This window comes from Sinohyriopsis cumingii, unplaced genomic scaffold (genome assembly GCF_028554795.1).
Source record: "Sinohyriopsis cumingii isolate HCF-2022 unplaced genomic scaffold, ASM2855479v2 utg001851l, whole genome shotgun sequence".
NCBI classification, from domain to species: domain Eukaryota; kingdom Metazoa; phylum Mollusca; class Bivalvia; order Unionida; family Unionidae; genus Sinohyriopsis; species Sinohyriopsis cumingii.
In genome coordinates, this window is record NW_028316071.1 from 1 (window position 1) to 24210 (window position 24210).

The 24210-nt window shown below is 31.7% G+C and overlaps 1 long non-coding RNA gene across 2 annotated transcripts; it reads left to right on the forward strand.

Annotated features, from left to right (window-relative positions):
* Positions 1–1656: 1656 nt before the first annotated feature.
* LOC149771441 (uncharacterized) lies at positions 1657–24136 on the forward strand. 2 transcript variants are annotated; one of them, XR_016418286.1, is made up of 7 exons: positions 1657–1784; positions 7571–7782; positions 10802–11013; positions 14039–14250; positions 16818–17029; positions 20055–20266; positions 22834–24136. It is a non-coding gene; the product is annotated as an uncharacterized LOC149771441 (long non-coding RNA). The 2 variants fall into 2 exon arrangements; XR_016418285.1 differs by lacking the exon at positions 22834–24136 and having other exon boundaries at positions 20055–22821.
* Positions 24137–24210: the final 74 nt, after the last annotated feature.

A 24210-nucleotide genomic window follows, 5' to 3' on the forward strand; every position in this document is an offset into this window, starting at 1 on the left:
TGAATCATATTAAATGTTATCAGCATGTATGTATTCCTACAACCATATAAAAGCTCCAATGGTGGATTTTTGTCACATTTTGTCAGAGAAAATATCTTTGTAGTCAAAATGAGACCTTCATTAAAAATACCATGAAGACAAAATTATAATTTGTATTGGCCATTCAGACTATTTATTAGGGGTCCAATCAGTTAATTTATGTGTTTATGATGGGGTCACTTCTGAGTAACAAATATCTGCTTGTATAGCCTTCAGTAATTGTTTATAAACATAGTTATAAGGTATTTAGTGAGAGGACAGCGATGAAAACTTTATACTAGAACCTACTCAAGTTCTCTACTAAATCATTTTAAACTGTCTGAGAATGAAATACAGGTCAAAGGGATAAAATATGCTTCCCCCAGGTATATTTACCCTTGGATGTAAGAAAAAAGCAAAATGATGTAAGTTGAATACAAAATGCATTCCATTTTATTGTTCAGTTAGGTTAAGATATGATTGGTGTAGTGCGGCATTGTGGCCTATATGATGTTATGGAATTCTAATGATCCATCTTGCTTTATGCATTATTAATTACTAATACTATTTGTTAATTGACACTCTAAAGATTACATAAGAAGCATTCAAACAAATTATTTGAATTTAACTTTGTACATGGTTACATATCCCACATGTACAAATATCCATCCATTTTAGAATGTTTGGATCAAAAAGTTCACATTCAGTACATCATATAGGCTGACATTTTACCTATAGTGAACCTGTAAAGCACATTTATGGCTATGTGCACTGAAAATATCCAAAATGTTATTTTCATCATGAATATGCCTATGTATGGTAACATATTTCAATTTAGTACTTTGACAGAGTGCGGTATTGAAACATCAGCTGATATCTGATTCCATTCAATCAATGAGCTTAATAATTGGTAACCACACTCTTCAAAATACCATATAAATGTTCAAATAGATAATTTGATTTATGTTTGCATATTTGATCTTAACAAGTACATTGTATATGTCCCACATATGCAAATTTCCATCCTTGTTTACAAAGTTTTGGGGATGAGAATTTCACATTTAGCTGATGATATAGGATTTATTGGTACTTATAGTTGATTTTTATGACCACATTTGGCTGTATTCACTTGTAATATCAAAATTGTTATTTCCCTCATGAATAAGAATGCTTATAGTAACACATTCTAATTTAGTATATTGTCACTTGACTTTCCTGTATACTGGATGTAATAATGTTTACACCAATGATCAAACCTCACCGCCCCAACATTGCTTAAACTTTATGATACATAGTCTACCTGATTAGTTATTTAACTTGTAAATGGCTAAATGTGCTTCTAGAAACCTCATATACTTTTAGGATGAATTTAACACTTTAATACATGGCCATTGCTTCACATTTCTGAGTGTCACTCTGTCAAGTTTAATATTTTCCCCCATGCTTGCAACCTTAATGTTAATTTGAAATCACCATATCTAACACATTTTAAACTTCATTTACAATAGATCTTACTGTTTTCTAGAATTAAGTGAAACATATTGCATCTTTTCAGGTCTAGCCTGGTATCTGGAACAAAGTGTTAGAGTTGGATTAGCTGGAAGCTCTCCTGAGTAGTCTGGTGGTAATAGAATGGTTTCATAAGGGCATGTGCAGTGTACTACCATAAGTGACCAAGATTAGTTCATATCACCACACTGATACATGGCACCTCAAAGACATGGCTTAGGTTTTCATGAGAGAGATCAGCACCATTTTTCAGTAAGGTAGAACCTCCCTAGAAGCTATTTTCCTATCCCATTGCCACCTTTTGTTGTTATCGACATTGAAATGGAATGCATTTTTGCTATAAACATGGTAGTGGTCCCATTAGAACTTTAAATCTGAATGTGCTATTAGTTATGGAAACAACTGCCTAAGTACCTGACACAATAAATGTGGAACATAGCACCTGTCAGTGTTTTCTTTAGTGTGTACACCTATATGCATCTGGACAGCATATTGCGGTTTGCTGCCAAAATCACTATGAGCTATGATGCTTCACTACCCCTGGGGAAAATGTTATCAGTTATACAGACCCAAACTACCATTTGTTTTAAATATCATTCATTAGTCAACTTTTCTGTCTAAAATTTGTCAAACTGTGTTTTAAAACTTGTATGAAAATTTAAGTTTTCAATAAAATTTAGTTTTTAAAATTTAAATGTTTATTTAATTTGCCATTAAAACTGAATTTATCCAACATTTGTAATTTTCAAACATATTTTCAGACAGGCTTATCTTGTATCACAATTAGGTTTTTACTGCATTGAAAATTCCTATAATTAAGGAAGATATAGCAATTTAGTTTTGGTTTCTCAAGAGCACTTGGACCAGAACTTGCACCCTGTGGAACACCAGCACTACATACTTTCTGACAGGTGTCACATGTTTTCCTTGCAAGGAAATTCGAAAGACTTCATGTATAAAGTTGAAATAGGTATAGCATGCAAATATAAAAGTTTGAATAAAATGGCATAAAACATGGAGCCTGTCAGGGCAGTATTTGAGCAAAGTTTAAATTGGTATAAAATCTTTATTATTAAAGATAGACACATGAAATTTTAATATGTCATGTATATTGACTTTTAAAATATAAGAATGAAATTAAAAGTAAAAATTATTTTATTTTAAAAATTTTAATAAAATTTAAAAAAATTAAAAAAAAAATTAAAAAACCCCTAAAATGCACATAAAATAATTTTTGGAATCAAATTTAAATGTTATCAGCATGTATGTATTCCTACACCATATAAAAGCTCCAATGGTGGATTTTTGTAACATTTTGTTCAGAGAAAATATCTTTGTAGTCAAAATGAGACCTTCATTAAAAATACATGAAGACAAAATTATAATTTGTATTGGCCATTCAGACTATTTATTAGGGGTCCAATCAGTTAATTTATGTGTTTATGATGGGGGTCACTTCCTGAGTAACAAATATCTGCTTGTATAGCCTTCAGTAATTGTTTATAAACATAGTTATAAGGTATTTAGTGAGAGGACAGCGATGAAAACTTTATACTAGAACCTACTCAAGTTCTCTACTAAATCATTTTAAACTGTCTGAGAATGAAATACAGGTCAAAGGATAAAATATGCTTCCCCAGGTATATTTACCCTTGGATGTAAGAAAAAAGCAAAATGATGTAAGTTGAATACAAAATGCATTCCATTTTATTGTTCAGTTAGGTTAAGATATTGATTGGTGTAGTGCGCATTTGTGGCCTATATGATGTTATGGGAATTCTAATGATCCATCTTGCTTTATGCATTATTAATTACTAATACTATTTGTTAATTGACACTCTAAAGATTACATAAGAAGCATTCAAACAAATTATTTGAATTTAACTTTGTACATGGTTACATATCCCACATGTACAAATATCCATCCATTTTTAGAATGTTTGGGATCAAAAGTTCACATTCAGTACATCATATAGGCTGACATTTTACCTATAGTGAAACCTGTAAAGAACATTTATGGCTATGTGCACTGAAAATATCCCAAAATGTTATTTTCATCATGAATAATGCCTATGTATGGTAACATATTTCAATTTAGTACTTTGACAGAGTGCGGTATTGAAACATCAGCTGATATCTGATTCCATTCATCAATGAGCTTAATAATTGGTAACCAACACTCTTCAAAATACCATATAAATGTTCAAATAGATAATTTGATTTATGTTTGCATATTTGATCTTAACAAGTACATTGTATATGTCCCACATATGCAAATTTCCATCCTTGTTTACAAGTTTTGGGGATGAGAATTTCACATTTAGCTGATGATATAGGATTTATTGGTACTTATAGTTGATTTTTATGACCACATTTGGCTGTAATTCACTTGTAATATCCAAAATTGTTATTTCCCTCATGAATAAGAATGCTTATAGTAACACATTCTAATTTAGTATATTGTCACTTGACTTTCCTGTATACTGGTATGTAATAATGTTTACACCAATGATCAAACCTCACCGCCCCAACATTGCCTTAAACTTTATGATACATAGTCTACCTGATTAGTTATTTAACTTGTAAATGGCTAAATGTGCTTCTAGAAACCTCATATACTTTTAGGATGAATTTAACACTTTAATACATGGCCATTGCTTCACATTTCTGAGTGTCACTCTGTCAAGTTTAATATTTTCCCCCATGCCTTGCACTTAATGTTAATTTGAAATCACCATATCTAACACATTTTAACTTCATTTACTTGATCTTACTGTTTTCTAGAATTAAGTGAAACATATTGCATCTTTTCAGGTCTAGCCTGGTATCTGAACAAAGTGTTAGAGTTGGATTAGCTTGAAGCTCTCCTGAGTAGTCTGGTGGTAATAGCATGGTTTCATAAGGGCATGTGCAGTGTACTACCATAAGTGACCAAGATTAGTTCATATCACCACACTGATACATGGCACCTCAAAGACATGGCTTAGGTTTTCATGAGAGAGATCAGCACCCATTTTTCAGTAAGGTAGAACCTCCCTAGAAGCTATTTTCCTATCCCATTGCCACCTTTTGTTGTTATCGACATTGAAATGGAATGCATTTTTGCTATAAAACATGGTAGTGGTCCCATTAGAACTTTAAATCTGAATGTGCTATTAGTTATGGAAACAACTGCCTAAGTACCTGACACAATAAATGTGGAACATAGCACCTGTCAGTGTTTCTTTAGTGTGTACACCTATATGCATCTGGACAGGCATATGCGGTTTGCTGCCAAAATCACTATGAGCTATGATGCTTCACTACCCCTGGGGAAAATGTTATCAGTTATACAGACCCAAACTACCATTTGTTTTAAATATCATTCATTAGTCAACTTTTCTGTCTAAAATTTGTCAAACTGTGTTTTAAAACTTGTATGAAAATTTAAGTTTTCAATAAAATTTAGTTTTTAAAATTTAAATGTTTATTTAATTTGCCATTAAAACTGAATTTATCAACATTTGTAATTTTCACAAATATTTTCAGACAGGCTTATCTTGTATCACAATTAGGTTTTTTACTGCATTGAAAAATTCCTATAATTAAGGAAGATATAGCAAATTTAGTTTTGGTTTCTCAAGAGCACTTGACCAGAACTTGCACCCTGTGGAACACCAGCACTACATACTTTCTGACAGGTGTCACATGTTTTCCTTGCAAGGAAATTCGAAAAGACTTCATGTATAAAGTTGAAATAGGTATAGCATGCAAATATAAAAGTTTGAATAAAATTGGCATAAAACATGAGCCTGTCAGGAATCGGGTTACAATTAATACTTCCAGTTCAGTACCCACGAATGTAGTTCTAGTCTATTTTTAGAAACATTTTTTCCTCTCTCATTTTGATGGTGATAGAAGAGTTTTATTTATGCAGTTTTGGTAGGGATTTAAAAGGTAACTGTTTATTCTTGATAATATGAGCTCAGGGTGTTGTTGTCTGTATGTATTTGGCGACAGTGCACAGTGAGTAATAAGGCCTTGGTGATGATCCGGAAGTGAAATACGTGTTCTGGTTACATGCTGTTATGTTGACAGTCAATGATCTAAAAAAAGAGCAGGTCAACCTTTGACAAGAACTTAACCGTGAAGTCATCTTTGAAGGTATTTTAGATTAACATATGATTTGCATTGATTGTCACACAGTGGAAAGGTCAGTACTGAGAAACAAATGTAGAGAACATATAGTAAAATTAATTGTGTACTATGTCCTGTAAGGGCAGTATTTGAGCAAAGTTTAAATTGGTATAAAATCTTTATTATTAAAGATAGACACATGAAATTTTAATATGTCATGTATATTGACTTTTAAAATATAAGAATGAAATTAAAAGTAAAAAATTAATTTTTATTTTAAAAATTTTAATAAAATTTAAAAAAAATTAAAAAAAAAAATTAAAAAACCCCTAAAATGCACATATATATATTTTTGAATCATATTAAATGTTATCAGCATGTATGTATTCCTACACCATATAAAAGCTCCAATGGTGGATTTTGTCACATTTTGTCAGAGAAAATATCTTTGTAGTCAAAATGAGACCTTCATTAAAAATACATGAAGACAAAATTATAATTTGTATTGGCCATTCAGACTATTTATTAGGGGTCCAATCAGTTAATTTATGTGTTTATGATGGGTCACTTCCTGAGTAACAAATATCTGCTTGTATAGCCTTCAGTAATTGTTTATAAACATAGTTATAAGGTATTTAGTGAGAGGACAGCGATGAAAACTTTATACTAGAACCTACTCAAGTTCTCTACTAAATCATTTTAAACTGTCTGAGAATGAAATACAGGTCAAAGGATAAAATATGCTTCCCCCAGGTATATTTACCCTTGGATGTAAAGAAAAAAGCAAAATGATGTAAGTTGAATACAAAATGCATTCCATTTTATTGTTCAGTTAGGTTAAGATATTGATTGGTGTAGTGCGGCATTGTGGCCTATATGATGTTATGGGAATTCTAATGATCCATCTTGCTTTATGCATTATTAATTACTAATACTATTTGTTAATTGACACTCTAAAGATTACATAAGAAGCATTCAAACTAAATTATTGAATTTTAACTTTGTACATGGTTACATATCCCACATGTACAAATATCCATCCATTTTAGAATGTTTGGGATCAAAAGTTCACATTCAGTACATCATATAGGCTGACATTTTACCTATAGTGAACCTGTAAAGCACATTTATGGCTATGTGCACTGAAAATATCCCAAAATGTTATTTTCATCATGAATATGCCTATGTATGGTAACATATTTCAATTTAGTACTTTGACAGAGTGCGGTATTGAAACATCAGCTGATATCTGATTCCATTCAATCAATGAGCTTAATAATTGGTAACCAACACTCTTCAAAATACCATATAAATGTTCAAATAGATAATTTGATTTATGTTTGCATATTTGATCTTAACAAGTACATTGTATATGTCCCACATATGCAAATTTCCATCCTTGTTTACAAGTTTTGGGGATGAGAATTTCACATTTAGCTGATGATATAGGATTTATTGGTACTTATAGTTGATTTTTATGACACATTTGGCTGTATTCACTTGTAATATCCAAAATTGTTATTTCCCTCATGAATAAGAATGCTTATAGTAACACATTCTAATTTAGTATATTGTCACTTGACTTTCCTGTATACTGGTATGTAATAATGTTTACACCAATGATCAAACCTCACCGCCCCAACATTGCCTTAAACTTTATGATACATAGTCTACCTGATTAGTTATTTAACTTGTAAATGGCTAAATGTGCTTCTAGAAACCTCATATACTTTTAGGATGAATTTAACACTTTAATACATGGCCATTGCTTCACATTTCTGAGTGTCACTCTGTCAAGTTTAATATTTTCCCCCATGCTTGCAACCTTAATGTTAATTTGAAACCCCATATTCTAACACATTTTAACTTCATTTACATAGATCTTACTGTTTTCTAGAATTAAGTGAAACATATTGCATCTTTTCAGGTCTAGCCTGGTATCTGGAACAAAGTGTTAGAGTTGGATTAGCTTGGAAGCTCTCCTGAGTAGTCTGGTGGTAATAGCATGGTTTCATAGGGGCATGTGCAGTGTACTACCATAAGTGACCAAGATTAGTTCATATCACCACACTGATACATGGCACCTCAAAGACATGGCTTAGGTTTTCATGAGAGAGATCAGCACCATTTTTCAGTAAGGTAGAACCTCCCTAGAAGCTATTTTCCTATCCCATTGCCACCTTTTGTTGTTATCGACATTGAAATGGAATGCATTTTTGCTATAAAACATGGTAGTGGTCCCATTAGAACTTTAAATCTGAATGTGCTATTAGTTATGGAAACAACTGCCTAAGTACCTGACACAATAAATGTGGAACATAGCACCTGTCAGTGTTTCTTTAGTGTGTACACCTATATGCATCTGGACAGGCATATTGCGGTTTGCTGCCAAAATCACTATGAGCTATGATGCTTCACTACCCCTGGGGAAAATGTTATCAGTTATACAGACCCAAACTACCATTTGTTTTAAATATCATTCATTAGTCAACTTTTCTGTCTAAAATTTGTCAAACTGTGTTTTAAAACTTGTATGAAAATTTAAGTTTTCAATAAAATTTAGTTTTTAAAATTTAAATGTTTATTTAATTTGCCATTAAAACTGAATTTATCAACATTTGTAATTTTCAAACATATTTTCAGACAGGGCTTATCTTGTATCACAATTAGGTTTTTACTGCATTGAAAAATTCCTATAATTAAGGAAGATATAGCAAATTTAGTTTTGGTTTCTCAAGAGCACTTGGACCAGAACTTGCACCCTGTGGAACACCAGCACTACATACTTTCTGACAGGTGTCACATGTTTCCTTGCAAGGAAATTCGAAAAGACTTCATGTATAAAGTTGAAATAGGTATAGCATGCAAATATAAAAGTTTGAATAAAATTGGCATAAAACATGGAGCCTGTCAGGAATCGGGTTACAATTAATACTTCCAGTTCAGTACCCACGAATGTAGTTCTAGTCTATTTTTAGAACATTTTTTCCTCTCTCATTTTGATGGTGATAGAAGAGTTTTATTTATGCAGTTTTGGTAGGGATTTAAAGGTAACTGTTTATTCTTGATTAATATGAGCTCAGGGTGTTGTTGTCTGTATGTATTTTGGCGACAGTGCACAGTGAGTAATAAGGCCTTGGTGATGATCCGGAAGTGAAATACGTGTTCTGGTTACATGCTGTTATGTTGACAGTCAATGATCTAAAAAAAGAGCAGGTCAACCTTTGACAAGAACTTAACCGTGAAGTCATCTTTGAAGGTATTTTAGATTAACATATGATTTGCATTGATTGTCACACAGTGGAAAGGTCAGTACTGAGAAACAAATGTAGAGAACATATAGTAAAATTAATTGTGTACTATGTCCTGTACAGGGCAGTATTTGAGCAAAGTTTAAATTGGTATAAAATCTTTATTATTAAAGATAGACACATGAAATTTTAATATGTCATGTATATTGACTTTTAAATATAAGAATGAAATTAAAGTAAAAAATTAATTTTTATTTTAAAAATTTTAATAAAATTTAAAAAAAATTAAAAAAAAAATTAAAAAACCCTAAAATGCACATATATAATATTTTGGGAATCATATTAAATGTTATCAGCATGTATGTATTCCTACACCATATAAAAGCTCCAATGGTGGATTTTTGTCACATTTTGTCAGAGAAAATATCTTTGTAGTCAAAATGAGACCTTCATTAAAATACATGAAGACAAATTATAATTTGTATTGGCCATTCAGACTATTTATTAGGGGTCCAATCAGTTAATTTATGTGTTTATGATGGGGTCACTTCTGAGTAACAAATATCTGCTTGTATAGCCTTCAGTAATTGTTTATAAACATAGTTATAAGGTATTTAGTGAGAGGACAGCGATGAAAACTTTATACTAGAACCTACTCAAGTTCTCTACTAAATCATTTTAAACTGTCTGAGAATGAAATACAGGTCAAAGGGATAAAATATGCTTCCCCCAGGTATATTTACCCTTGGATGTAAGAAAAAAGCAAAATGATGTAAGTTGAATACAAAATGCATTCCATTTTATTGTTCAGTTAGGTTAAGATATTGATTGGTGTAGTGCGGCATTGTGGCCTATATGATGTTATGGGAATTCTAATGATCCATCTTGCTTTATGCATTATTAATTACTAATACTATTTGTTAATTGACACTCTAAAGATTACATAAGAAGCATTCAAACAAATTATTTGAATTTAACTTTGTACATGGTTACATATCCCACATGTACAAATATCCATCCATTTTAGAATGTTTGGGATCAAAAGTTCACATTCAGTACATCATATAGGCTGACATTTTACCTATAGTGAACCTGTAAAGCACATTTATGGCTATGTGCACTGAAAATATCCCAAAATGTTATTTTCATCATGAATATGCCTATGTATGGTAACATATTTCAATTTAGTACTTTGACAGAGTGCGGTATTGAAACATCAGCTGATATCTGATTCCATTCAATCAATGAGCTTAATAATTGGTAACCAACACTCTTCAAAATACCATATAAATGTTCAAATAGATAATTTGATTTATGTTTGCATATTTGATCTTAACAAGTACATTGTATATGTCCCACATATGCAAATTTCCATCCTTGTTTACAAGTTTTGGGGATGAGAATTTCACATTTAGCTGATGATATAGGATTTATTGGTACTTATAGTTGATTTTTATGACCACATTTGGCTGTATTCACTTGTAATATCCAAAATTGTTATTTCCCTCATGAATAAGAATGCTTATAGTAACACATTCTAATTTAGTATATTGTCACTTGACTTTCCTGTATACTGGTATGTAATAATGTTTACACCAATGATCAAACCTCACCGCCCCAACATTGCCTTAAACTTTATGATACATAGTCTACCTGATTAGTTATTTAACTTGTAAATGGCTAAATGTGCTTCTAGAAACCTCATATACTTTTAGGATGAATTTAACACTTTAATACATGGCCATTGCTTCACATTTCTGAGTGTCACTCTGTCAAGTTTAAATATTTTCCCCCATGCTTGCAACCTTAATGTTAATTTGAAATCACCATATCTAACACATTTTAACTTCATTTACATAGATCTTACTGTTTTCTAGAATTAAGTGAAACATATTGCATCTTTTCAGGTCTAGCCTGGTATCTGGAACAAAGTGTTAGAGTTGGATTAGCTTGGAAGCTCTCCTGAGTAGTCTGGTGGTAATAGCATGGTTTCATAAGGGCATGTGCAGTGTACTACCATAAGTGACCAAGATTAGTTCATATCACCACACTGATACATGGCACCTCAAAGACATGGCTTAGGTTTTCATGAGAGAGATCAGCACCATTTTTCAGTAAGGTAGAACCTCCCTAGAAGCTATTTTCCTATCCCATTGCCACCTTTTGTTGTTATCGACATTGAAATGGAATGCATTTTTGCTATAAAACATGGTAGTGGTCCCATTAGAACTTTAAATCTGAATGTGCTATTAGTTATGGAAACAACTGCCTAAGTACCTGACACAATAAATGTGGAACATAGCACCTGTCAGTGTTTCTTTAGTGTGTACACCTATATGCATCTGGACAGGCATATTGCGGTTTGCTGCCAAAATCACTATGAGCTATGATGCTTCACTACCCCTGGGGAAAATGTTATCAGTTATACAGACCCAAACTACCATTTGTTTTAAATATCATTCATTAGTCAACTTTTCTGTCTAAAATTTGTCAAACTGTGTTTTAAAACTTGTATGAAAATTTAAGTTTTCAATAAAATTTAGTTTTTAAAATTTAAATGTTTATTTAATTTGCCATTAAAACTGAATTTATCAACATTTGTAATTTTCAAACATATTTTCAGACAGGGCTTATCTTGTATCACAATTAGGTTTTTACTGCATTGAAAAATTCCTATAATTAAGGAAGATATAGCAAATTTAGTTTTGGTTTCTCAAGAGCACTTGGACCAGAACTTGCACCCTGTGGAACACCAGCACTACATACTTTCTGACAGGTGTCACATGTTTTCCTTGCAAGGAAATTCGAAAAGACTTCATGTATAAAGTTGAAATAGGTATAGCATGCAAATATAAAAGTTTGAATAAAATTGGCATAAAACATGGAGCTGTCAGGAATCGGGTTACAATTAATACTTCCAGTTCAGTACCCACGAATGTAGTTCTAGTCTATTTTTAGAACATTTTTTCCTCTCTCATTTTGATGGTGATAGAAGAGTTTTATTTATGCAGTTTTGGTAGGGATTTAAAGGTAACTGTTTATTCTTGATAATATGAGCTCAGGGTGTTGTTGTCTGTATGTATTTTGGCGACAGTGCACAGTGAGTAATAAGGCCTTGGTGATGATCCGGAAGTGAAATACGTGTTCTGGTTACATGCTGTTATGTTGACAGTCAATGATCTAAAAAAAGAGCAGGTCAACCTTTGACAAGAACTTAACCGTGAAGTCATCTTTGAAGGTATTTTAGATTAACATATGATTTGCATTGATTGTCACACAGTGGAAAGGTCAGTACTGAGAAACAAATGTAGAGAACATATAGTAAAATTAATTGTGTACTATGTCCTGTAAGGGCAGTATTTGAGCAAAGTTTAAATTGGTATAAAATCTTTATTATTAAAGATAGACACATGAAATTTTAATATGTCATGTATATTGACTTTTTAAAATATAAGAATGAAATTAAAAGTAAAAAATTAATTTTTATTTTAAAAATTTTAATAAAATTTAAAAAAAATTAAAAAAAAAAATTAAAAACCCCTAAAATGCACTATATATAATATTTTTGGGAATCATATTAAATGTTATCAGCATGTATGTATTCCTACACCATATAAAAGCTCCAATGGTGGATTTTTGTCACATTTTGTCAGAGAAAATATCTTTGTAGTCAAAATGAGACCTTCATTAAAAATACATGAAGACAAAATTATAATTTGTATTGGCCATTCAGACTATTTATTAGGGGTCCAATCAGTTAATTTATGTGTTTATGATGGGGTCACTTCCTGAGTAACAAATATCTGCTTGTATAGCCTTCAGTAATTGTTTATAAACATAGTTATAAGGTATTTAGTGAGAGGACAGCGATGAAAACTTTATACTAGAACCTACTCAAGTTCTCTACTAAATCATTTTAAACTGTCTGAGAATGAAATACAGGTCAAAGGGATAAAATATGCTTCCCCCAGGTATATTTACCCTTGGATGTAAGAAAAAAGCAAAATGATGTAAGTTGAATACAAAATGCATTCCATTTTATTGTTCAGTTAGGTTAAGATATTGATTGGTGTAGTGCGGCATTGTGGCCTATATGATGTTATGGGAATTCTAATGATCCATCTTGCTTTATGCATTATTAATTACTAATACTATTTGTTAATTGACACTCTAAAGATTACATAAGAAGCATTCAAACAAATTATTTGAATTTAACTTTGTACATGGTTACATATCCCACATGTACAAATATCCATCCATTTTAGAATGTTTGGGATCAAAAGTTCACATTCAGTACATCATATAGGCTGACATTTTACCTATAGTGAACCTGTAAAGCACATTTATGGCTATGTGCACTGAAAATATCCCAAAATGTTATTTTCATCATGAATATGCCTATGTATGGTAACATATTTCAATTTAGTACTTTGACAGAGTGCGGTATTGAAACATCAGCTGATATCTGATTCCATTCAATCAATGAGCTTAATAATTGGTAACCAACACTCTTCAAAATACCATATAAATGTTCAAATAGATAATTTGATTTATGTTTGCATATTTGATCTTAACAAGTACATTGTATATGTCCCACATATGCAAATTTCCATCCTTGTTTACAAGTTTTGGGGATGAGAATTTCACATTTAGCTGATGATATAGGATTTATTGGTACTTATAGTTGATTTTTATGACCACATTTGGCTGTATTCACTTGTAATATCCAAAATTGTTATTTCCCTCATGAATAAGAATGCTTATAGTAACACATTCTAATTTAGTATATTGTCACTTGACTTTCCTGTATACTGGTATGTAATAATGTTTACACCAATGATCAAACCTCACCGCCCCAACATTGCCTTAAACTTTATGATACATAGTCTACCTGATTAGTTATTTAACTTGTAAATGGCTAAATGTGCTTCTAGAAACCTCATATACTTTTAGGATGAATTTAACACTTTAATACATGGCCATTGCTTCACATTTCTGAGTGTCACTCTGTCAAGTTTAATATTTTCCCCCATGCTTGCAACCTTAATGTTAATTTGAAATCACCATATCTAACACATTTTAACTTCATTTACATAGATCTTACTGTTTTCTAGAATTAAGTGAAACATATTGCATCTTTTCAGGTCTAGCCTGGTATCTGGAACAAAGTGTTAGAGTTGGATTAGCTTGGAAGCTCTCCTGAGTAGTCTGGTGGTAATAGCATGGTTTCATAAGGGCATGTGCAGTGTACTACCATAAGTGACCAAGATTAGTTCATATCACCACACTGATACATGGCACCTCAAAGACATGGCTTAGGTTTTCATGAGAGAGATCAGCACCATTTTTCAGTAAGGTAGAACCTCCCTAGAAGCTATTTTCCTATCCCATTGCCACCTTTTGTTGTTATCGACATTGAAATGGAATGCATTTTTGCTATAAAACATGGTAGTGGTCCCATTAGAACTTTAAATCTGAATGTGCTATTAGTTATGGAAACAACTGCCTAAGTACCTGACACAATAAATGTGGAACATAGCACCTGTCAGTGTTTCTTTAGTGTGTACACCTATATGCATCTGGACAGGCATATTGCGGTTTGCTGCCAAAATCACTATGAGCTATGATGCTTCACTACCCCTGGGGAAAATGTTATCAGTTATACAGACCCAAACTACCATTTGTTTTAAATATCATTCATTAGTCAACTTTTCTGTCTAAAATTTGTCAAACTGTGTTTTAAAACTTGTATGAAAATTTAAGTTTTCAATAAAATTTAGTTTTTAAAATTTAAATGTTTATTTAATTTGCCATTAAAACTGAATTTATCAACATTTGTAATTTTCAAACATATTTTCAGACAGGGCTTATCTTGTATCACAATTAGGTTTTTACTGCATTGAAAAATTCCTATAATTAAGGAAGATATAGCAAATTTAGTTTTGGTTTCTCAAGAGCACTTGGACCAGAACTTGCACCCTGTGGAACACCAGCACTACATACTTTCTGACAGGTGTCACATGTTTTCCTTGCAAGGAAATTCGAAAAGACTTCATGTATAAAGTTGAAATAGGTATAGCATGCAAATATAAAAGTTTGAATAAAATTGGCATAAAACATGGAGCCTGTCAGGGCAGTATTTGAGCAAAGTTTAAATTGGTATAAAATCTTTATTATTAAAGATAGACACATGAAATTTTAATATGTCATGTATATTGACTTTTAAAATATAAGAATGAAATTAAAAGTAAAAAATTAATTTTTATTTTAAAAATTTTAATAAAATTTAAAAAAAATTTAAAAAAAAAATTAAAAAACCCCTAAAATGCACATATATAATATTTTTGGGAATCATATTAAATGTTATCAGCATGTATGTATTCCTACACCATATAAAAGCTCCAATGGTGGATTTTTGTCACATTTTGTCAGAGAAAATATCTTTGTAGTCAAAATGAGACCTTCATTAAAAATACATGAAGACAAAATTATAATTTGTATTGGCCATTCAGACTATTTATTAGGGGTCCAATCAGTTAATTTATGTGTTTATGATGGGGTCACTTCCTGAGTAACAAATATCTGCTTGTATAGCCTTCAGTAATTGTTTATAAACATAGTTATAAGGTATTTAGTGAGAGGACAGCGATGAAAACTTTATACTAGAACCTACTCAAGTTCTCTACTAAATCATTTTAAACTGTCTGAGAATGAAATACAGGTCAAAGGGATAAAATATGCTTCCCCCAGGTATATTTACCCTTGGATGTAAGAAAAAAGCAAAATGATGTAAGTTGAATACAAAATGCATTCCATTTTATTGTTCAGTTAGGTTAAGATATTGATTGGTGTAGTGCGGCATTGTGGCCTATATGATGTTATGGGAATTCTAATGATCCATCTTGCTTTATGCATTATTAATTACTAATACTATTTGTTAATTGACACTCTAAAGATTACATAAGAAGCATTCAAACAAATTATTTGAATTTAACTTTGTACATGGTTACATATCCCACATGTACAAATATCCATCCATTTTAGAATGTTTGGGATCAAAAGTTCACATTCAGTACATCATATAGGCTGACATTTTACCTATAGTGAACCTGTAAAGCACATTTATGGCTATGTGCACTGAAAATATCCCAAAATGTTATTTTCATCATGAATATGCCTATGTATGGTAACATATTTCAATTTAGTACTTTGACAGAGTGCGGTATTGAAACATCAGCTGATATCTGATTCCATTCAATCAATGAGCTTAATAATTGGTAACCAACACTCTTCAAAATACCATATAAATGTTCAAATAGATAATTTGATTTATGTTTGCATATTTGATCTTAACAAGTACATTGTATATGTCCCACATATGCAAATTTCCATCCTTGTTTACAAGTTTTGGGGATGAGAATTTCACATTTAGCTGATGATATAGGATTTATTGGTACTTATAGTTGATTTTTATGACCACATTTGGCTGTATTCACTTGTAATATCCAAAATTGTTATTTCCCTCATGAATAAGAATGCTTATAGTAACACATTCTAATTTAGTATATTGTCACTTGACTTTCCTGTATACTGGTATGTAATAATGTTTACACCAATGATCAAACCTCACCGCCCCAACATTGCCTTAAACTTTATGATACATAGTCTACCTGATTAGTTATTTAACTTGTAAATGGCTAAATGTGCTTCTAGAAACCTCATATACTTTTAGGATGAATTTAACACTTTAATACATGGCCATTGCTTCACATTTCTGAGTGTCACTCTGTCAAGTTTAATATTTTCCCCCATGCTTGCAACCTTAATGTTAATTTGAAATCACCATATCTAACACATTTTAACTTCATTTACATAGATCTTACTGTTTTCTAGAATTAAGTGAAACATATTGCATCTTTTCAGGTCTAGCCTGGTATCTGGAACAAAGTGTTAGAGTTGGATTAGCTTGGAAGCTCTCCTGAGTAGTCTGGTGGTAATAGCATGGTTTCATAAGGGCATGTGCAGTGTACTACCATAAGTGACCAAGATTAGTTCATATCACCACACTGATACATGGCACCTCAAAGACATGGCTTAGGTTTTCATGAGAGAGATCAGCACCATTTTTCAGTAAGGTAGAACCTCCCTAGAAGCTATTTTCCTATCCCATTGCCACCTTTTGTTGTTATCGACATTGAAATGGAATGCATTTTTGCTATAAAACATGGTAGTGGTCCCATTAGAACTTTAAATCTGAATGTGCTATTAGTTATGGAAACAACTGCCTAAGTACCTGACACAATAAATGTGGAACATAGCACCTGTCAGTGTTTCTTTAGTGTGTACACCTATATGCATCTGGACAGGCATATTGCGGTTTGCTGCCAAAATCACTATGAGCTATGATGCTTCACTACCCCTGGGGAAAATGTTATCAGTTATACAGACCCAAACTACCATTTGTTTTAAATATCATTCATTAGTCAACTTTTCTGTCTAAAATTTGTCAAACTGTGTTTTAAAACTTGTATGAAAATTTAAGTTTTCAATAAAATTTAGTTTTTAAAATTTAAATGTTTATTTAATTTGCCATTAAAACTGAATTTATCAACATTTGTAATTTTCAAACATATTTTCAGACAGGGCTTATCTTGTATCACAATTAGGTTTTTACTGCATTGAAAAATTCCTATAATTAAGGAAGATATAGCAAATTTAGTTTTGGTTTCTCAAGAGCACTTGGACCAGAACTTGCACCCTGTGGAACACCAGCACTACATACTTTCTGACAGGTGTCACATGTTTTCCTTGCAAGGAAATTCGAAAAGACTTCATGTATAAAGTTGAAATAGGTATAGCATGCAAATATAAAAGTTTGAATAAAATTGGCATAAAACATGGAGCCTGTCAGGAATCGGGTTACAATTAATACTTCCAGTTCAGTACCCACGAATGTAGTTCTAGTCTATTTTTAGAACATTTTTTCCTCTCTCATTTTGATGGTGATAGAAGAGTTTTATTTATGCAGTTTTGGTAGGGATTTAAAGGTAACTGTTTATTCTTGATAATATGAGCTCAGGGTGTTGTTGTCTGTATGTATTTTGGCGACAGTGCACAGTGAGTAATAAGGCCTTGGTGATGATCCGGAAGTGAAATACGTGTTCTGGTTACATGCTGTTATGTTGACAGTCAATGATCTAAAAAAAGAGCAGGTCAACCTTTGACAAGAACTTAACCGTGAAGTCATCTTTGAAGGTATTTTAGATTAACATATGATTTGCATTGATTGTCACACAGTGGAAAGGTCAGTACTGAGAAACAAATGTAGAGAACATATAGTAAAATTAATTGTGTACTATGTCCTGTAAGGGCAGTATTTGAGCAAAGTTTAAATTGGTATAAAATCTTTATTATTAAAGATAGACACATGAAATTTTAATATGTCATGTATATTGACTTTTAAAATATAAGAATGAAATTAAAAGTAAAAAATTAATTTTTATTTTAAAAATTTTAATAAAATTTAAAAAAAATTTAAAAAAAAAATTAAAAAACCCCTAAAATGCACATATATAATATTTTTGGGAATCATATTAAATGTTATCAGCATGTATGTATTCCTACACCATATAAAAGCTCCAATGGTGGATTTTTGTCACATTTTGTCAGAGAAAATATCTTTGTAGTCAAAATGAGACCTTCATTAAAAATACATGAAGACAAAATTATAATTTGTATTGGCCATTCAGACTATTTATTAGGGGTCCAATCAGTTAATTTATGTGTTTATGATGGGGTCACTTCCTGAGTAACAAATATCTGCTTGTATAGCCTTCAGTAATTGTTTATAAACATAGTTATAAGGTATTTAGTGAGAGGACAGCGATGAAAACTTTATACTAGAACCTACTCAAGTTCTCTACTAAATCATTTTAAACTGTCTGAGAATGAAATACAGGTCAAAGGGATAAAATATGCTTCCCCCAGGTATATTTACCCTTGGATGTAAGAAAAAAGCAAAATGATGTAAGTTGAATACAAAATGCATTCCATTTTATTGTTCAGTTAGGTTAAGATATTGATTGGTGTAGTGCGGCATTGTGGCCTATATGATGTTATGGGAATTCTAATGATCCATCTTGCTTTATGCATTATTAATTACTAATACTATTTGTTAATTGACACTCTAAAGATTACATAAGAAGCATTCAAACAAATTATTTGAATTTAACTTTGTACATGGTTACATATCCCACATGTACAAATATCCATCCATTTTAGAATGTTTGGGATCAAAAGTTCACATTCAGTACATCATATAGGCTGACATTTTACCTATAGTGAACCTGTAAAGCACATTTATGGCTATGTGCACTGAAAATATCCCAAAATGTTATTTTCATCATGAATATGCCTATGTATGGTAACATATTTCAATTTAGTACTTTGACAGAGTGCGGTATTGAAACATCAGCTGATATCTGATTCCATTCAATCAATGAGCTTAATAATTGGTAACCAACACTCTTCAAAATACCATATAAATGTTCAAATAGATAATTTGATTTATGTTTGCATATTTGATCTTAACAAGTACATTGTATATGTCCCACATATGCAAATTTCCATCCTTGTTTACAAGTTTTGGGGATGAGAATTTCACATTTAGCTGATGATATAGGATTTATTGGTACTTATAGTTGATTTTTATGACCACATTTGGCTGTATTCACTTGTAATATCCAAAATTGTTATTTCCCTCATGAATAAGAATGCTTATAGTAACACATTCTAATTTAGTATATTGTCACTTGACTTTCCTGTATACTGGTATGTAATAATGTTTACACCAATGATCAAACCTCACCGCCCCAACATTGCCTTAAACTTTATGATACATAGTCTACCTGATTAGTTATTTAACTTGTAAATGGCTAAATGTGCTTCTAGAAACCTCATATACTTTTAGGATGAATTTAACACTTTAATACATGGCCATTGCTTCACATTTCTGAGTGTCACTCTGTCAAGTTTAATATTTTCCCCCATGCTTGCAACCTTAATGTTAATTTGAAATCACCATATCTAACACATTTTAACTTCATTTACATAGATCTTACTGTTTTCTAGAATTAAGTGAAACATATTGCATCTTTTCAGGTCTAGCCTGGTATCTGGAACAAAGTGTTAGAGTTGGATTAGCTTGGAAGCTCTCCTGAGTAGTCTGGTGGTAATAGCATGGTTTCATAAGGGCATGTGCAGTGTACTACCATAAGTGACCAAGATTAGTTCATATCACCACACTGATACATGGCACCTCAAAGACATGGCTTAGGTTTTCATGAGAGAGATCAGCACCATTTTTCAGTAAGGTAGAACCTCCCTAGAAGCTATTTTCCTATCCCATTGCCACCTTTTGTTGTTATCGACATTGAAATGGAATGCATTTTTGCTATAAAACATGGTAGTGGTCCCATTAGAACTTTAAATCTGAATGTGCTATTAGTTATGGAAACAACTGCCTAAGTACCTGACACAATAAATGTGGAACATAGCACCTGTCAGTGTTTCTTTAGTGTGTACACCTATATGCATCTGGACAGGCATATTGCGGTTTGCTGCCAAAATCACTATGAGCTATGATGCTTCACTACCCCTGGGGAAAATGTTATCAGTTATACAGACCCAAACTACCATTTGTTTTAAATATCATTCATTAGTCAACTTTTCTGTCTAAAATTTGTCAAACTGTGTTTTAAAACTTGTATGAAAATTTAAGTTTTCAATAAAATTTAGTTTTTAAAATTTAAATGTTTATTTAATTTGCCATTAAAACTGAATTTATCAACATTTGTAATTTTCAAACATATTTTCAGACAGGGCTTATCTTGTATCACAATTAGGTTTTTACTGCATTGAAAAATTCCTATAATTAAGGAAGATATAGCAAATTTAGTTTTGGTTTCTCAAGAGCACTTGGACCAGAACTTGCACCCTGTGGAACACCAGCACTACATACTTTCTGACAGGTGTCACATGTTTTCCTTGCAAGGAAATTCGAAAAGACTTCATGTATAAAGTTGAAATAGGTATAGCATGCAAATATAAAAGTTTGAATAAAATTGGCATAAAACATGGAGCCTGTCAGGGCAGTATTTGAGCAAAGTTTAAATTGGTATAAAATCTTTATTATTAAAGATAGACACATGAAATTTTAATATGTCATGTATATTGACTTTTAAAATATAAGAATGAAATTAAAAGTAAAAAATTAATTTTTATTTTAAAAATTTTAATAAAATTTAAAAAAAATTAAAAAAAAAAATTAAAAAACCCCTAAAATGCACATATATAATATTTTTGGGAATCATATTAAATGTTATCAGCATGTATGTATTCCTACACCATATAAAAGCTCCAATGGTGGATTTTTGTCACATTTTGTCAGAGAAAATATCTTTGTAGTCAAAATGAGACCTTCATTAAAAATACATGAAGACAAAATTATAATTTGTATTGGCCATTCAGACTATTTATTAGGGGTCCAATCAGTTAATTTATGTGTTTATGATGGGGTCACTTCCTGAGTAACAAATATCTGCTTGTATAGCCTTCAGTAATTGTTTATAAACATAGTTATAAGGTATTTAGTGAGAGGACAGCGATGAAAACTTTATACTAGAACCTACTCAAGTTCTCTACTAAATCATTTTAAACTGTCTGAGAATGAAATACAGGTCAAAGGGATAAAATATGCTTCCCCCAGGTATATTTACCCTTGGATGTAAGAAAAAAGCAAAATGATGTAAGTTGAATACAAAATGCATTCCATTTTATTGTTCAGTTAGGTTAAGATATTGATTGGTGTAGTGCGGCATTGTGGCCTATATGATGTTATGGGAATTCTAATGATCCATCTTGCTTTATGCATTATTAATTACTAATACTATTTGTTAATTGACACTCTAAAGATTACATAAGAAGCATTCAAACAAATTATTTGAATTTAACTTTGTACATGGTTACATATCCCACATGTACAAATATCCATCCATTTTAGAATGTTTGGGATCAAAAGTTCACATTCAGTACATCATATAGGCTGACATTTTACCTATAGTGAACCTGTAAAGCACATTTATGGCTATGTGCACTGAAAATATCCCAAAATGTTATTTTCATCATGAATATGCCTATGTATGGTAACATATTTCAATTTAGTACTTTGACAGAGTGCGGTATTGAAACATCAGCTGATATCTGATTCCATTCAATCAATGAGCTTAATAATTGGTAACCAACACTCTTCAAAATACCATATAAATGTTCAAATAGATAATTTGATTTATGTTTGCATATTTGATCTTAACAAGTACATTGTATATGTCCCACATATGCAAATTTCCATCCTTGTTTACAAGTTTTGGGGATGAGAATTTCACATTTAGCTGATGATATAGGATTTATTGGTACTTATAGTTGATTTTTATGACCACATTTGGCTGTATTCACTTGTAATATCCAAAATTGTTATTTCCCTCATGAATAAGAATGCTTATAGTAACACATTCTAATTTAGTATATTGTCACTTGACTTTCCTGTATACTGGTATGTAATAATGTTTACACCAATGATCAAACCTCACCGCCCCAACATTGCCTTAAACTTTATGATACATAGTCTACCTGATTAGTTATTTAACTTGTAAATGGCTAAATGTGCTTCTAGAAACCTCATATACTTTTAGGATGAATTTAACACTTTAATACATGGCCATTGCTTCACATTTCTGAGTGTCACTCTGTCAAGTTTAATATTTTCCCCCATGCTTGCAACCTTAATGTTAATTTGAAATCACCATATCTAACACATTTTAACTTCATTTACATAGATCTTACTGTTTTCTAGAATTAAGTGAAACATATTGCATCTTTTCAGGTCTAGCCTGGTATCTGGAACAAAGTGTTAGAGTTGGATTAGCTTGGAAGCTCTCCTGAGTAGTCTGGTGGTAATAGCATGGTTTCATAAGGGCATGTGCAGTGTACTACCATAAGTGACCAAGATTAGTTCATATCACCACACTGATACATGGCACCTCAAAGACATGGCTTAGGTTTTCATGAGAGAGATCAGCACCATTTTTCAGTAAGGTAGAACCTCCCTAGAAGCTATTTTCCTATCCCATTGCCACCTTTTGTTGTTATCGACATTGAAATGGAATGCATTTTTGCTATAAAACATGGTAGTGGTCCCATTAGAACTTTAAATCTGAATGTGCTATTAGTTATGGAAACAACTGCCTAAGTACCTGACACAATAAATGTGGAACATAGCACCTGTCAGTGTTTCTTTAGTGTGTACACCTATATGCATCTGGACAGGCATATTGCAGTTTGCTGCCAAAATCACTATGAGCTATGATGCTTCACTACCCCTGGGGAAAATGTTATCAGTTATACAGACCCAAACTACCATTTGTTTTAAATATCATTCATTAGTCAACTTTTCTGTCTAAAATTTGTCAAACTGTGTTTTAAAACTTGTATGAAAATTTAAGTTTTCAATAAAATTTAGTTTTTAAAATTTAAATGTTTATTTAATTTGCCATTAAAACTGAATTTATCAACATTTGTAATTTTCAAACATATTTTCAGACAGGGCTTATCTTGTATCACAATTAGGTTTTTACTGCATTGAAAAATTCCTATAATTAAGGAAGATATAGCAAATTTAGTTTTGGTTTCTCAAGAGCACTTGGACCAGAACTTGCACCCTGTGGAACACCAGCACTACATACTTTCTGACAGGTGTCACATGTTTTCCTTGCAAGGAAATTCGAAAAGACTTCATGTATAAAGTTGAAATAGGTATAGCATGCAAATATAAAAGTTTGAATAAAATTGGCATAAAACATGGAGCCTGTCAGGAATCGGGTTACAATTAATACTTCCAGTTCAGTACCCACGAATGTAGTTCTAGTCTATTTTTAGAACATTTTTTCCTCTCTCATTTTGATGGTGATAGAAGAGTTTTATTTATGCAGTTTTGGTAGGGATTTAAAGGTAACTGTTTATTCTTGATAATATGAGCTCAGGGTGTTGTTGTCTGTATGTATTTTGGCGACAGTGCACAGTGAGTAATAAGGCCTTGGTGATGATCCGGAAGTGAAATACGTGTTCTGGTTACATGCTGTTATGTTGACAGTCAATGATCTAAAAAAAGAGCAGGTCAACCTTTGACAAGAACTTAACCGTGAAATCATCTTTGAAGGTATTTTAGATTAACATATGATTTGCATTGATTGTCACACAGTGG